Source organism: Peromyscus eremicus, chromosome 10 (genome assembly GCF_949786415.1).
Source record: "Peromyscus eremicus chromosome 10, PerEre_H2_v1, whole genome shotgun sequence".
Lineage (NCBI taxonomy): Eukaryota > Metazoa > Chordata > Mammalia > Rodentia > Cricetidae > Peromyscus > Peromyscus eremicus.
The window spans coordinates 33,807,613-33,824,662 of record NC_081426.1 but is presented as its reverse complement, the minus strand read 5'-3'; the positions used below and the strand labels follow the sequence as shown (position 1 = coordinate 33,824,662).

Below are 17,050 nucleotides of genomic sequence, written 5' to 3'. Positions count from 1 at the left end.
GTCATTGTTTTTTTTGTCTCCTTGTTGATATCTACAATATCTGAGCATAGAAGCCAATGATTTCCAGCATGTTACAACACATGCCATCAGTTTCTGGCCCTGACATCATCTCTCTGATTTTTGCCATGATCTTGTTAACATGTTTCGATCCACACAGTTTGTGCCTTCACTTTCTTTCATAGGCCTTTTCAATGCATCCTCACATCATACAGTTAATGAAGCACTTGGCCTTTTTCTATCCTTCAAAGTAAACACAAGTGTGTGCTGAGCCTGTTTGAAAGCTCTTGATCTGCTGTGTTGCACTGAACTTGTGAAAAAAAATGTGCTCATCTCACACTCCTGTCTGTTTCTGAACAAAGACATGCACAGAGGCATCTTTCTCAGACAGCAGGAGGTGTTGTTCATGGCCGACTGTTTTTGTATCTGTCACCCTGATGGCCCGTTAGAAACAGATGAGCCGATGGAGAGTCAATATTGAATGCTTTGCTTTCACTCTTTGTCTTAAAGTGGAAAGTACCGCTTAGTCCACCCTGTTGAGCTATAGATCTTCTCCTGGTTGGTTTTCTTGTTGTAACAAGTATTGATGTTGAAGAAAGGGAAACAGACAGAAATGACCAACAGGAGGCTGATGGTCAACTAGGAACATTGACACTTTGGTTTTATACTTTAAAGGGATCATCCATGGAGGTTTAGTGTCTGATTCTCAAAATATTAATTTAAAACCATTTTTATCGTATGACAAACTTAACAAGACTGGTGTTCTCTCTCCAGGCACATAGGACTAGGATGTGCAACATTGCTATTTTGTTTACATACCTAGAACACTTGAGGATTTGGATGGCTACTGTGGTAATAATTATAGATATAAGATCAACAAGGTGTAATCTTGGGGTTCTAGATGCTTATAAATTTTCAGTGTGAGGAGATGGCTTGATAAAATGCTCATTATGCAAGCATAAGGATCTGAATTTGATTCCCAGGACGCATGATAAATAAAATTGGGCATGGTGGTGCAGACTTGCAATGCTGGCTCTGGGGAGGTGGAGACAAAAGAATCCCTAGGACTCATTGCCAGCCAGCCTAACCTAATTGGAGAGTCATATGACAAGTAATAATAATAAAACCAAGGCAGGCAGCTCCTGAGTATGACATCCACAGTTGACCTCTATTCTTCACACATAAGTACATCTAATGCATCCACAGACTCACAGACTTCTGCACATATTTGCATACCCATGTGCACTGCACACACACACATGCTTCATAAGGAACACAAAACACTGAATGGAAGCAATGCAATATGATGCAAAAATAATTGCCTAGAAACCATCTGTGAAGATCTCACAGGACTCCATTTTTGCTGGAGTCCAGGTTCACATTTTTGTTGTTGTTTTGTTTTGTTTTTTTGTGATAGGGTTTCTCTGTGTAGCCCTGGCCATCCTGGAACTTGCTCTGTAGACCAGGCTGACCTCGAACTCAGACATTACCTGCCTCCCAAGTGCTGAGGTTAAAGGTGTGCATCACCACTGCCCACCTTTAATGAAGAAAATAATGCTGGAGAAGTAGAAAATCCTAAAATTCATATGATGTAAGGCAAAGTGTTTGAAATGGTCAAGGTTATTGGAAATATTTCCCCACTTACACTCTTGAGCCTAGTGCAGACTGACCCTAGAAGAGAGGGTTGCCATAGGTGCTGTCCAACTGAGCAATGATTTCTACAGCAGACATGGGAAGATTCGCAGGGGACCCAGTCCTTAACCAGCATCAGATGCCATTGGCTGCTTGTATCACCCACATATATGCCTCGAACAGGTACTAATCACGGTAGAATTCATAAGGAAAGAGACCTCCTCACCTCTGCAGAACCTAAAGGCAGGGAGGTTTCAGAGATTGCCTGTGTTTGGGGGCTGAGATTTTATGTGATTTTTATAAAATAAACAAAAAAGACAGCAATCCACGGAGCAATCTTGGCATTTCCAATCATTCATTCCTGCATCCATTAACTATTTTTTGAAATCATATTACATCTGGGGAATAATCAGAGAGGGAAAATGGTGGAGTTTATATTTGGGTGGATAAGACATAAGAAGGAGCATGAGTGGCCACTAATGACAACAGTATTGTTCCTATTCATTGTTATATTACCAAGCATAATGAGTATTATGTTATTCAGTAAGTCAGTAATGCACACTTGCTTGAAGTAAAATATTAAAACAGCCATAAATTATGGGAAAGAAGCAGCAGAGGAGTGAGTTGACTGAGGTTGATTCTACAAAACACCCCTAGGACTGAGCCACCAGAGGCATGTCATTAGAGAGAGGACACTAGGATGTCTAAAGGGCCAGCAAAATTCTGTGTCTTCTGCTGGTACTGCTTGTGTATAGCTAATGTATTATACTCCTGAAGTTTGCTAAGAGAGTAAATCTCAAGTGTTCTCATTATAAAAAGCAAGTAACCATGTGAAATGATGGATATGTTAATTAGCTTGATTGTGGCAATAATTTCACAGTGTATCCATATATCAAAGTATGTCTATTTCTTAAGTACAGTCAATTTTTATTTGTCAATCTTACATCACTAATGCTGGAAAAATAAAAGGCGTAATACAAAAATGAACATATAGAAGCAGTGTGGCATTATTATAAACTGTTAAATGCATGAACAAAAAATTAATCATGGCAAAAAAAAAAAAAAACAGTGATGAGAGGTCATTTTGAGAGCCACATAGATGGAGCAACCTTTAAAGACTGATTTGAAGCAGAGCCCCTCCTGAAATCAATGACTTTGAGAAGACCCTTGGAGAACAGAGAAAGAAAGGAGAAGGAGGTAGGGAGGATGGCGTTTGGGGGGCCATGGGTAATGCAGATTTTCCATCTTTCCCTCTCCTAGCAAGATCTTACTAATAATCAGAATTCTCTCCTAGCCTCCAAAGCTTCTCTTGGCTGGCTGTGCTAGATACAAAGAAGGATACACAGGAGACATGTTGGCCATAGTTGTGATGAAGATCACCTCCCTATGTTCCACATCACCACACAGAATTGCAAGATCATGTGTGTTTCACCTTATATGTGACAGGCTTTCTTAATTCTTCAATTCTGCTACTTATTTCTTCATACCTGTTCACAGAGACTGTTTGGGGGCAAGTTTTGCCTTTCTTGGCAGCAATATGTTCTGTGCAGGGAATTAGTAGAAAACAAGAATAGAATTGGACTTAAGTTTCTCTAATGCCAAAGTCTGCATTGCTCAACAGGTAAAAACCGATACTCCATACCAGATTATAAAACTGCCAAATTATAGATGTCTAGCTTTTTGTTTTTGTTTTTGTTTCTATTTTTTGTTTGTTTTGTAATTTCAGCATAGAAGGAATCATTTCTTCCCTACTCTGTGCTATCAGAGGAATTACCAGTTGAGTGTGGGGACCCAGCCAAGCCAACTCATCTGGAGGTCTTGTCTATCTGCAGAACAGAAGTCTCTCACCTACATCCATGAGCATCATGCCCATAGTGTGGTCAATAGAATCACCTAGCAGAATGAACAAATGGCTCTGCCCAATTTCACCTTAAGACAATCCCCAGCATCCTGATGATCTTTCCCATGTCTTATTTTCAGTGACTCTCTGGGGGATACTCCTGGCTGTGTGACCTCTTTCCTCATTACAGAGGACAATCAAATGGCTTTCATGCTCACAGCATGATATTATTACTCAACTCAGGAAGCTCCTGTGTTTGCCTTGTGAACTGTTACCTACAGCTTCTCACCTCAATAAAAAGCATACAGGAGCTGAAATTAATGTATATATTTATCTTGTGCCAAAGGTCCCCACAGTGCCTGAGAGCCTTTTATTTCTCTTTCTTTTCAGTACACATGTTTAAGGCTTGATCTAGTCCTTCATGCTAAAAAATATCAGCTTTCATCCTATCTGGATATGTTTCTAAGTGAAAAAAAAAAAGCTTGTATTTAAAGATCAAGCTTCACCCTGTGCTCCAAAGAACAAACACAGTGACTTTCTGTGTTTTCATTGGTTTGGGAGTGTGAGCTTCTCTTTCATCTACTTACAAATGGTTGAGTTTTATGTCCTGTTCACCAAGGGAGGTGAGAGGATCTTAGTGTGGGTCCCTGTGGGGAACTGGGGGAGGCTAAACAGGGATTCGTAACTCTGCATTAAATGGGATGGGTAGGAAGGCAAGGTCATGCTATTTCAGTACTGGCTTATGTGCTGCATACTGTGTTAAGTTAACCATCATCTTATTGATTCATTCGGTAGAACAACTAGCTAAGCCCATTAAGAGGTCCAAGGCCACATGGAAGCAAGATAACATGGAATAGGTATGAGGCACCGCTTGGGCATGGTCTATCTCTGCCTATATCTTTTCTTTTTCTCTTATGCGTCAGCAACCTGCTCTGTATGCACATAAACCTAGCCTTCTCCACTCTAAGCTTTTGTACAGGTATTGTGCATATTGTCACAGTCTCTGTGCATTTATATGTGCAACTGTCCTGCTGTATCCTGGAAATACTGTTTTCTTGAAGTGAAACTCCATCTTTGGTTCTTATAGTCTTTCCACCCCCTCTTCCCTGAGCTTTGATGGGAAGAGTGTGATATGTGTTTTCCACTTTGGGCTGAGCACAATCTTTTATCCTCTGAACATTGACCAGATGAGACTCTTTGTACTAATTGCCATCTACTGCAAGAAGAAGCTTCCCTGATAAAAGTTGAGAGATGCACTGATCTATGGGTATAGCAATAAGTCATTAGAAGTCACTTTAATACTATGTCTATTTGGGAGAATAATAGTAATAAGTTCTCCTCTGAGGCCTATGACTTATCTAGTCACATGCTCTTGGCCCAGTTAACAGTTCCAGAAACTGGTTTCATCTCATGGGATAGGTCTTTATGAGATTCCGTTAGATTCAAGTATAAAGTGGTTGTTATTCTCATAACATCTGTGCCACTATAACAGCAGTGTGCATAACTTGTGAGGCCAGTCCTTCTTATAGGTTTTGGAGGTTCACATATAGATGAGAACTGGGATCCATGATGTCTTTTCCTTCCAGTAGCATGCCTGTTACTTTCCAGCACTGTGAAAACTAGCTACATCATGGATTTCAAAGAGAAGAAACTAGGGAACTGAAAAATCTGAACTACTAATCTATCATGTAAGCATCCTTACCAGAGGTGTAGTTTTCTCAGTTATTAAATGAGAATTGAAATTATCCATCATTTTTAGCATAAGGCTGACTTGAGGTATTACCCAGAAGTCCTTCCTGATCATAACCTAATGTTTATATGCAAGGATCAAGCTAAGGAACCTTAATGTGTGAACCAGAAACCTCATCTAGACAGCTAAGAAATGCTGCTTCAGAAAATTCTAAATATTCATCAGACTTTCTTCTAGCATCTTGCTATTAAAGCTGAGATCTAAGGACCTCCCACTGTGCCTTTATCTACTTTCTTGCTGCTTTGATTGTTTGAGAGCTGTTCAATTTTCCTTGAAACAATGTTCTCTTCTAGAGTGGAATGATTAGGAATGTGTACCTCGGACTCACATGGTCCATCCCATTATCACCATCAGGAATATATTCAAAAGAGGTTCCCTGGGCTGAAGATGTGGTGTAATGGGTAAAAGCTCTTGCTGCACATGCATGTGGGCCTGAGTGTGAACCTGAGTTAAGACATCCCAGAACCTATATGAATGCTGACTGTTGCTGGGCTCATTGTGACCCAGTGCTAGGAGAAGAGGGTGAAGCTAGAAGGATCAACTGGAACTTTCTGATCAGAGAGCCTAGCCCAAAGACAGTGAGCTCCATGTTCAGTGTAAGACCACCTCTGTATAGTAGAGATAGAGCAGGGCACCCAGTATCTGTCTCACATCTCTAACCATGCCCACCTGCACATGTGCCTATACACACACACACACACACACACACACACACACACACACTCACACACAAGGGTTTTCCTATGTATTTTCTTTAAAAAAAAATTGAAAACGACCTGTCTTGGAAATGAATCTATTATTTATCCTTGACTGCATGATGATTTTTTTTGGTAAGTGGTCACTCTACAGATAATCTGCAGCATAAGTTTTTCATGGATCATCATGTCCATTTGTTACTTACAAATTGGCATTGCAGCTTTAAATTGATATTTAAGTTATGCTTCTTCCTTTCTCTAATTCATGAATGTTAACAACTGTACTATTGTGATTTAGAACAAATTTGGGCTTTTCTTTGTTGGAAAAAATACCAAAATTTAAACAAGGGAGTTTGATTTAATAGAACTCTATTCAATAAGCTTTAGTGAACAACTTTCACGTCCAGTGTTTGGAGACATAATAGCAGAAAGAGTAACTGTTATAACCTTACACGTACTCTAACAGTTTAAAATCTTTTAGTTGCCTGCAAACACATCACCTAATTTAACCCCAACAACTACCTAGAGAGCTCAACAACTGAAGTGTTATGTACATTGCAGGGGTAGAAAAATTGATATGAAGCCAGGGGAATCAAAATTGATGCATCGTGTATGATAGCTTAAATTCATATTAGGCATTTAAAATGTTTAATTTTCCCATCAAGCTTATGATGTATTGATTACTGCTGTTTTATTGAAAAGAAAATTGAACATTGGGAGATTAGAAGTTTTGCCCAAGGTCATACAACTAGAATAACCCTGGGGTGCCTCACTGTAATTGTAGGTAACAATGTTTTATGCCAAGGGAAGATATCTAAAGCTGAATGCAAAGTGAGACCTTGAAAGCCAGAGACTGATCCAAACATTGTTCAAATGAGCTGCCTCAAAAGCAAAAGCATTGGGGCATCATCCCTGACCACAACCACCTCTCCTCCCCACAGGAGTTGTGATTGTTACCCTCTTTTGTGCATTACTCAACCTGTCAAAATCTTACTCCTTTATATCCCTGGACCCTGGCAGAGGTTCATGCATCACTCATTATCAATTCCTTCACTTCTCTAAACATCCGAGGATCCTTTGTAATATGAGACTATTGTATAATTCATAGCACCTAGAAGGTGTCATCTTTTGCAAAATGACTTGCTTTGCTTACTCTGTGGGGCAGGAAGTGACACCAAGGTCAAAAGATCAGGTTTTAGGTTTCCATTGGCAAGCCACTTAGCATCTCCTCCATGAGCTCCAATTTCCTTTGTAGTATGGTAGAACTGCAGAACAGCATGCTGATACTTCTGGGAAATCATTTTGCCTCTGAGAGCTGAAGTTCCCACATCTGGAAAAAAGAGGTAGAGACCCTAACTACAGGATTTCATCACGAAATATTACCCTAGGTGTGATAGTTTGAATGTAATTGGCCCCCATAAGCCCATAGGGAGTGGCACCATTAGGAGGTGTGGCTTTGTTGGAATAGGTGTGGCCTTGTTGGAGGAAGCGTGTCAATCTTGAGGTGGGCTTTGAGGTCTTCTTTGTTCAAGCTATGCCCAGCATCACAGTTCACTTTCTGTTGCCTGTGAATCAAAGATGCCTGTGATCTCAGCTCCTTCTTCAGCACTATGTCTGCCTGCGTGCCACTATGTCCCACCATGGTGATGGACAAAACCTCTAAACCGTAAGCCACCCCAATTAAATGTTTCCCTTTATAGGAGTTCCCATGGTCATGGTGTCTCTTCACAGCAATGGAACCTTAACTAAGACACCAAGGTACAGTGGAAAAGAGAACTGGCAGAGAAAGTAGGGGTGGGGGTGGGGGTATAAGGAGAAATAGAAACTAAAGAATTCTACCCTGTTCACATGTCAATCTGTTCAGCAATTTTCCTCCATACCTGGAATTACTGGTTAAATACCTCCTCCAGGTCTGAAGGTGTAGGCTTTCCTAGCTCTAGATGCTGGGTACAGCCAAGAATTCTTCTTGATTATGATGCCACCTTGGTATCTTGGGGCCACCATAACAAAATATTTCAGATTGGGGAGGCACAAACAACAGCATTGATTTCCTGTGGTTCCCTGGTCTGAAAGTCTAAAATCAAGATGTGGCCAAGCTTTGCTCTCTCTGTGTCATCTCTGTGACTTATCAGTGCCCTTGTTCTTCCTGGTTTTCAAAGCCTCACAGGGTCTTCATTTTGTAGGTGTTGCATCCCAACGTTTTCATCTTATAAGGACACCAAGCATATGATGAAAACACAATGGCTTTAGATAATGTTAATTACCTTTTTAAAGACTATTCCAAACCCATTCAGATTCCAGAGAACTAGAAGAAAGTGGTTTCAATATGAATCCTTGGAGGACACAATTCAGTCCATAATAGCAATGTGAATTAGGAGTAGCATGCTGGGCCTTCACTTCCTCATCCACAATGTGTCAATAAATGTCATAATAAAGTTGTAGTATAGAGATCAGAAGTACTGTATCCAAGGAAACTGAACGTAGCAAGTACAATAGAAATAGCATCTTTCTGCTACTCAGGAGAGACAAGTGAGGAAGTGCCAATGCTCAACAGCTCACCATGTCACATATTCAATTTTTCACTAACCTTCCAGGTTATGCTCTTCTCCTTCAACATAGGGACTCTGGGAGTTAGCCTGCATTCATGACCTGTGATGCTTCCTTCCATAACCTGTGATATCATCATGAACCACAGTCTGGAGAATGGCCCTGGAAATGACTCAGAACATGGAATTGACATGGAACAGCCTCCAAAGAGGCTTCGCTTGGTCCAACTAAGTCATATGACCCACCTTGAAACAAGGAGACAAGAAAGGATGACCTTGGGTGTGAGTTCTTCTCCTAGCAACAGTTCTACATTAGTCATAGGAAGGCATACCCAAACTAGGGGATAGAAATAGTATTCTAATAGAAAACAATTTACAAAGGGCTGGGCAGGTTTGTGAGAAAGCAAATGACATGAGTAGCAGAATGGTATATTGCCACTACTAGGTTTAGAGGGACTCTAGGGAGGGGAGAGGAACCTGGAATTGCTGCTTGGCAAAGGATTCCTAAAAGGAATTGTAAATCATTTCAACTTGACCATGGTGGGCACAGAGGGGAAAAGTCAAGTGAAAAAAACACCCAACCTATCCTCAGCTCACCAACATGTGCCTTGCTGCCTATCACGTAGACCCAAATCATCCAAAGGTAAGATCCTCATTGATACAGCATAATTGTGTCATTCTTGGAGCTCTGAGAGACGGACAGAGTTAGAGAGTGGACAGAAAGGCCAGGTAGATATATAGTAAAGCATATGCTCTCTATTCTTCAATCAGAAATAAAATCAGGCTGAATATCTTGAAGTCCTCCAAGGCAACATTGTTCCTACTTTTTACAACCCCACACTCTCCTTTATAGAAGGCTGGCAGAAGATCAGGACTGTGGAGAAGTCTGCCAGATGTGGGGCAAAATGTGAACATATATGATAGCATTTGGGACTTGTTGGTGCAGCTGCATTGTGTACAGAACACTGCGAGGTTGGCACGATTTCCTCCATTTTAAAGGAGCTCTAACTCTCTCTCCTTTAGCCCCTCCCCTTTCCCCTGAAGCCCTCCAGAAATTCAGTACCTTTCCCTGAGCAATCAGGACCTCCAACATTACAGAAGATTAGGGAAGATAAGCCTTGCAATTGTGAAGGATCCCCCAAAGATGCCCACACCCAGAGCCAAAGAGGTCCATGCTTTGTAACAGAACAGAGAGGACTCTTGTAATGTATCATTAAAGAATATAAGATGAGTAGTTTAAAAGGTTTCATTTCGGTTGTTTGTTTTCCTTGTCAATTGTCTTGTTAAGTTAGAAAACCAGGCAGAAAGATAAATAAGTCTGAGGATCCATAGTTAGTGGCAGACAAAGCACTGTGAAGCATAGAGGATGTTTTAGTTACTGACCCCTTGCCTCACCTTGTATGCACACACACAAATACATCTTATACCTACACTTCAGCCCCCTTGACACACCTATACACTGTGTCTAAAAAACACAAATTGGTGGTGTCTGAGGAAGGACAGCCAAGGTTGTCTGTTAGCCTCCATGTGCACACTCACACACATGTGTGTAACCACATGTTTTATTCTGAACACACAAAGACACATAAAAGAGTGTGTATAGAGACCACAGCTGGAAACCATCGCCTTAAAATCCAAATTATCCTTTCTTCACATAAAGAATCAGGCTAACAAAAATGTATATGGACAATCCTTGCTACTGCTGCAGGAAAAAAAGATTACAATAATTAAAGTGTCATGGATCAAATTTGACAGGATCGGTGACAAGAGCCTCTGTTAGCTACAAATGAAGAACATGTGTAATTAGAAGTAAAATAAGATCGATAAAGGTTACACAAACCTCAGCTGCAGAAAAGACTCTGGTGTTTTTTAAAAAAGCAATTTGAAAATGAGCCAGCATGTCAATAAGGCAAACATTTATTTTTAGTAGACCCTGGAATCAGCACACTTGAAAGTCAAAGAGTCCACAGTTGCAGATGAAAGGGTGCTGTGGATGCACACATCCATGGATACAACACGTACATTTGGCTGATTTCTTAAGTCTGGACACAGCGGTACCCAAATGAATCAAGTCAAAAAGAAAATGTGATGGCAACTATCAAAAGGTTACTTGTAATACTTCTTTGAGATTCACTGCATTTTTATTCACACATACGCATGCGCACACATAGATGTGCGCGTGTGTGTGTGTATATGTGTGTGTGGTATATGCACATATGTGTACACTCGCACATACTGGCATGCATTTACAGAAGCCAGAGGAAGAGGTATCCTGCATTATCATTCTCCACCTTATTCCCTTGAGACAGGGTCCCTCATTGAATATGGATCTAAGCTGGTAGCCAGCAAGCCCTAGTGAACTCCTGTCTCTGCCCATCACAACATAGAGGCCTAAGAAACAGAAAGGTCATTTGGCACAGTCCTCTAGGCTAGAATCTGAGCTTGATGTACGGGCAGAGTGGGTACTTCTGCTGGAGAGAGCCTGGTCCTGGTATGTCACCCAGGGTGGCACTAATTCCCCACAGTGTGCTCAGTTCTCTTCTCCTTATGCCTTCACATTATCTGTTTGAGTGTCTCTGTCCAAATGCCCTTTAATATAAAGGAACAGCCACGTTGAATTAAGGCCCACCTTAAACTTAGTTCAAACTTGGTAGTGTGCTAAGACCCAGTTTAGGAATAAGACCACATTTATAGATACCAGAGGATGAGCTTTGAGAATCTTCCAAAGGGACAGTATTTAATCCATACTGATGGGTAGCACTTATTATGAAGGGAAGGAAACACCAAGCTCAAAGGCCTGGAGACAAGTCAGGGTTTATGGACACATAGGCCAATGGAGCATTATATCATTCATTCAGAAATACTCATGCCTTATACACAGACCTAAGAACACAAAGAAGAGCACTAACTTGAATTTTGAGACTTTGCTTCAAGACCACAGATACTTTAAGTCTCAGCACATAGGACACATTCCTTTATCACTTAGAAAAATAGGAATGAAAACTTTTGATATCACTCTGTGTAACACAAGTTGTTAAAGAGCATGGAGGTGCTTGCCCAACTCTGCAGAGAGCAAAGGAGTGACTTCTAAAACCTCTGTGTAGACAGATGTAAACTCCAAGACTACAGAGTAACTAGATTGTTCTGGTTAATTTCTCTGGTGCTGTGACAGCACCATGACCAAAGCAACTTGGGGATGAAAGGACTTATTTCCTCTTACACTTCCAGGTCACAGTCCATCACTAAAGGAAGTTAGGCAGAAACTGAAGCAGAAACCATGCAGAAATGCTTGCTCTCTAGCTTCGTCAACTAGCATTCTTAGACAGGCCACGATCACTTTCCTTGGGAGGCTGGGCCCTCCCATGTCAACTGACAATTAAGATAATTGTCATTTATGGGCATGCCCACGGGACATTCTGATAGAAGCAAGTTTTCAACTGAGTTTCTCCCTTCCCAGGTTGTATCGGGTTGACAATATAAACAGACAGAGTCATGGATCATCTAAGCACTAGGAAAAACAGAATATGTTTTGTTAGTTTCTAGTATAGAAGTCAGTTATATGGGCTGGGCAGTGGTGGCGCACGCCTTTAATCCCAGCACTAGGGAGGCAGAGGCAGGCGGATCTCTGTGAGTTCGAGGCCAGCCTGGTCTCCAAAGCAAGTTCCAGGAAAGGCGCAAAGCTACACAGAGAAACCCTGTCTCGGAAAACAAAAATTAATTAATTAATTAATTAATTAATTAATTAATTAAATAAAATTGTAAAAAAGAAATCAGTTATATGGCCTACAGAGTTTTAGTGACCTGTGGTCAATATTGGTGGAGGTGGTTGGTGGAGAGAGGCAAAAGAAGCCACAGAAAATCTCTAGTCTCAAAGCCCAACCAGAGAATCAGCATGACTATAGCAAAGGACTTGACCTCTGGGGCTAAAGTGCTAGAATTTGAACTCTGCCCTTTGCCCCCATTTCCTGGGTGACATTAAGTGAGTCATCTTACCTGTCCCTAGGCTATGAGTCCTGTGTCTCATCAGCAGCAGCAGATTACAGCAGTGGTGCTAGAATAAAGTTCATGCTGGGAGTCATGTGAACCTATGCAAAGCAGAAACGAGAGCTTAAAATCAAACGTCTCTTGTCCCATCCCATGCACTTTCCTTGTGTGATTAACTGTCATTTCTTTGGGCCTCTTTTTTTTTTTTTTTTTTTTTTTTGCTGGTATTCCAATGATTTCAGTTATAATGATAACTCAAATATGAATGTCTCTGGCTTGCTTCTAAGAGATTTTATAGCAACCATCTCATTCACATACATTCCCAAGTATGAACACGGTGACATCGCAGCTTGGATGAGATTTTTGTGTCATATCAGCATATCTAGCTGCCGGGAAAGCCTGAATACTGGGCTTTGGATGCTACTATTGAATACAAGCTCTTTTTTCTTTTTCCCTTTTTAAAAGAAAATTAATTTTAAATTAACTTTAAATTAATACTTTCCCCATGTGTTTTTATTTATGTCTTATATTAGTTGGTTCTCACTCCCTTGTCTCCCCTCATCTCTCTGTTCCCCATTTCCTTTCTCTATCCTGCCCCCCTCAGTATTTCAACATCTACTGTGTTCTACTATTTTACACACACACACACACACACACACACACACACACACACACACACACACAGAGAGAGAGAGAGGGAGAGGGAGAGGGAGAGGGAGAGGGAGAGAGAGAGAGAGAGAGAGAGAGAGAGAGAGAGAGAGAGAGAGAGAGAGAGAGAGAGAGAGAATGAGAGAATCTCGTTATTTTTTCCAGTTTCCTGGCCTCCTTTCAATTTTCCTGACCTTTACCCACATCTTCTCCAACCTGGACTCACATATTTAATGTTACAGATTAGGATCTACAGGTGACACAGAATATCTGATGATGGTCTTTCTCATTGTGGGTTACTGTGCTCAAAATAGTTTCCATTTTTATCTCTTTTACTGAAAGTCTCATAGTATCATTTTTCTTTACAGCTGAAGAAAATTCCGTTGTGCATATGTACCATATTTTCCTTATCCATTCATCTGGTGATGGACATCTAGGCTGATTCCACTTCCCAGCTAGTGTAGCTAGAGCTGTGATGAACATACATGTGCAGGTAAGTTCTCTGGGTACCTATGCTTGTGAGTGGTGTAGCTAGGTCATATGGCAGTTCTAAGTTTAGTGTTTTGAGAACTATTCCTACTGACTTCTGTCATGGCTACACTAGCATATACCCCCACCAACAGTCAATAAGGGCTTCCCCCTCCCCACATCTTTGCCAGCATTTCTTTCATTGGTGGTTGCTATTCTGACTGGGTGGGATGTGTGGAACCTCAAAATACCTCTAATTTGCATTTCTCTGATGGCTCAAGATGTTTCACTTAGCTTGTGCTTTGTGAAGATCACCACCCACCCTTCCACAAAAGCCACCTGCCAAGAGTGCATTCACTCAATGCCAACAGCCCTTGGAGTGTCCACTGTACAATACAGTAGTCTGCTCTTATCTGTGAGAAGTGCACTCCAAGACTCCTGAGGCACCCCAAGACCACAGGGAACACCCAACCCTGTATCTCTTATGTATGTTGTGTTCTTTCCAGAAAGTATGTGTCTGGGTTTAAATTGTTAATTCAGCATAGTAAAAGAGTTTATTACTTTTTTGTTGCTGTAATAAAATACTGTAACCAAAAGTAACTTAAAGAACAGAGAGCTTATTTTGGTTTACGGTTCCAGAAGAATTAGACTCCATCGTATCAAGTAAGGCATGGCATGGTGGCAGGAAGATGGCTGATCACATCATTCCCATATACACATAAAGCAGAGAGAAAGAACAGGAAGTAGGGCAAGACTAGAGACCTCAAAGACCATCCCCAGTGACACATTTCTAGCAAGTCCCTGTCTTCCCAAACAGTGCCACCACCTGGGGACCAGTTGTTCAAATGTGTGAGTCCATAGGGGACAATTTTCATTTAGACCACCACAGAGACCACCAACTAATGTTCAAGTCAAGCAATTTTAAAATAAAAATAGCAATTAAAATGATCTAACCCAAAAATCTCTCTGTCCCTCATTCTCTGTCTCTTTTTCTCCCTTGCTCCCTCCCTCTCTTCCTCCCTTCCTCCCTCCATGAGTGTTCCTCTCTAAATATCTTACTACATTTCACTGTATTTTCAGACTATCCTTAACCATAAGTAATTAAAAATGCAAAAAGAACCCTCAAATGAGTAGAGCTTTCTGTATCCTCAAAAATGCCTACGTGCACTTGGAATGGGGCAATATGCCTGTCCTTCTAGCACTTAGCAGGATGAGTTTGATCAGGAGTTTGAAGCCACCCTGAACTTTAAGACCTTTTCTCAAACCAACACCATCAGCTCCCTATGTGCTGATGTAACTGTGATTGGTGTAAAGAGTGAAATGCACAGAGCAGTTTGGTGGATTGTTGGAACTGCGCAGCTGGGAATTGTCCAAGAACCCATATCTAGCCCACAGCTTGGGCTTGTATTTCCTGGGATTCCTATGGCCATCTTCACCTGCCTCTGGGGTTTACAACAGAAATATGGTAAGAAGTGACACTGTAACTTCACAGCTGGGCCTCGGGGCTCAGAAGCCCCTGTTTCCTATGCTTGGAGCAGTTTTCTGGGTGTAGAGTGTTCTGCTGAGAAGGGGCCTGAGAAGCCACAGAGACACAATGTGCAATAGGAGTAGCAGCTGTCTGCCAGACAGTGGCCTATAGCCCCACCTTCAGGTCACCTCAGTGTTCCGGACACTTTTCCTCAGAAAGCACACATTACATGTTCAACCCACACAATCAGAAAAGAACCACCCAGAGTTACTGTTTTTAACACCTGATGCTTTGTTTGCAGCCACACAAGTCAAAGCGGTGACAGACAACTCCGATCTGCAGCTGAGACAGAGAACCAATGCCTCCAATTCGGGCTGAGTCACCTGACTTCTCAGCTTGCAAAGAAAGAGTGAAAGCCTTAATCACTTGGAAGTCTGTGCTCTTTCCTTCATGCCTGGTGTCTTTTCTATGTGATCTGAGGTCTCTCAGCTCTTTCCTGCCTCACTGCCCTTATCACCACAATTGCCTCTCCCTTGGATGCTCAAAAGCCTGAAGAACTGGTTTCATACTTCTGTGTCTCCTCAGAGAAGCCAGGTCAGGCTTTTCAAAGGAGTACTGCATGATGCTACTGTCCTATGCAGTGGCATTAAATCAAGCATAAGCACCCACCCTCTCCTTCAGTCCACACTGTATGATGTCCTGTGACTGCTGCCTCCCTCCTGCTCACTCCTCACTTGGCTAGCCTCAGGTACTTCACCCTCCCTGACCACTCTCACCTGCACCTACACTCATCCTTATTCTCCTCTCCATCCAAAGGCCACCTTCTCTGAGATGCTCCCTGATCACACAGCTAAAAGTCATCCTACACTCTTACCTCCTCTCTTCCTGTGTCTTTGTCTTCCTATATTAATCTGTATAAAATCCATATCTATATCCATATTCATACTACACCTGAACATAATTACTTATATAAAATTTATTTGTTTTCTTATAGACTCTGTAAGTTTGGTGAAGAGGATTTTGTGTTCTAATCATGTATCTCCCACTATAGGGAAGAGTAATAGCCCAGGATGAAGATTGTGTTCCAGAATTCCCTAAACAGTGGCTGTGTGTGTGTGTGGGGGGGGGGGAGCTCAAGTTAGAGCTTTGAGGACCAATCTGCCAATTCTACTCCTGGCAGATGGCGACAGAAGGAAGCCACTATACATACTCTTTCCAGTTCTGAGCGATTAACTGGCTAATGGTCCACATCAGCAGCCTTAGTTTCACCTCTCCTTTTGGACTGTCCATCATAGCAATAATGAGGAAGGACCCTCACTTTGACACCAGCATGCTCAATGACAGGATGCCTATACTCAGCTACCTATGAGCAGATCTAGCCCTCAGTTCATCTTTCACATCAAGCACGGGGAATTAGAGATGAAGAATCATGAGCTGGGTGATACCACCACAGAGCAGGGGAAGAACTGAGCCTCAGAGAGTCTCTGATGCACTCAGATGCAGAGGGGCTTTGGAGGAGTTGGCTGCAAATCCAGAAGGTTCTTTGCATGTCTCCAGAGCCAGCCCCTCACTCTCTACCTACTACAGGTGAGCTTCTCATCCAGCTCTTGCCAAGAGGAGTGGTCTGGTGTTCTTCCTTGACCTGAAGATTTCTGCCTGAGGACTTTAGGAAGTGCTTCCTCTCTCACGCATGAGAGAGGCCATTCCAGACAGTACATTAGTAATATGCCTCCAGTCCATTCTCCACCAGCCATGGGTGACTCCTTAATACTTGAATATGGCTAGTTTTAATCTAGCTGTGTTGTTAGGTATAAAATACACACTATGTTTTAATATGCAGTAAGAAGTAGATGTGTTAAATATCACATTTTTATATTGATTACACACAGAAAGGTCATATTTTGAGTATATTAGGAACATGAAACATGTTATTAAATTATCCCTACCTGTCTATTCATTTCTAGTTTTTTTTTTTAATGTCGTAAATACTGGAATTTGTAGCTTCCGCTTGACAGGAAGTAC

The 17,050-nt window shown here is 41.6% G+C and overlaps 1 long non-coding RNA gene across 2 annotated transcripts in view; it reads left to right on the top strand.

The window, feature by feature from the left end:
* LOC131921130 (uncharacterized) overlaps positions 1-16,021 on the top strand; it is a 110,358-nt gene extending 94,337 nt beyond the window's left edge. Inside the window, exons 4-6 of one of the 2 annotated variants that reach the window (XR_009381849.1) lie at positions 8,534-8,742; positions 13,461-13,585; positions 15,330-16,021. This is a non-coding gene — a long non-coding RNA (uncharacterized LOC131921130). The remainder of the gene's footprint in view (positions 1-8,533; positions 8,743-13,460; positions 13,586-15,329) is intronic. The other variant, XR_009381851.1, reaches the window with a different exon arrangement.
* The last annotated feature ends 1,029 nt before the right edge of the window (positions 16,022-17,050 follow it).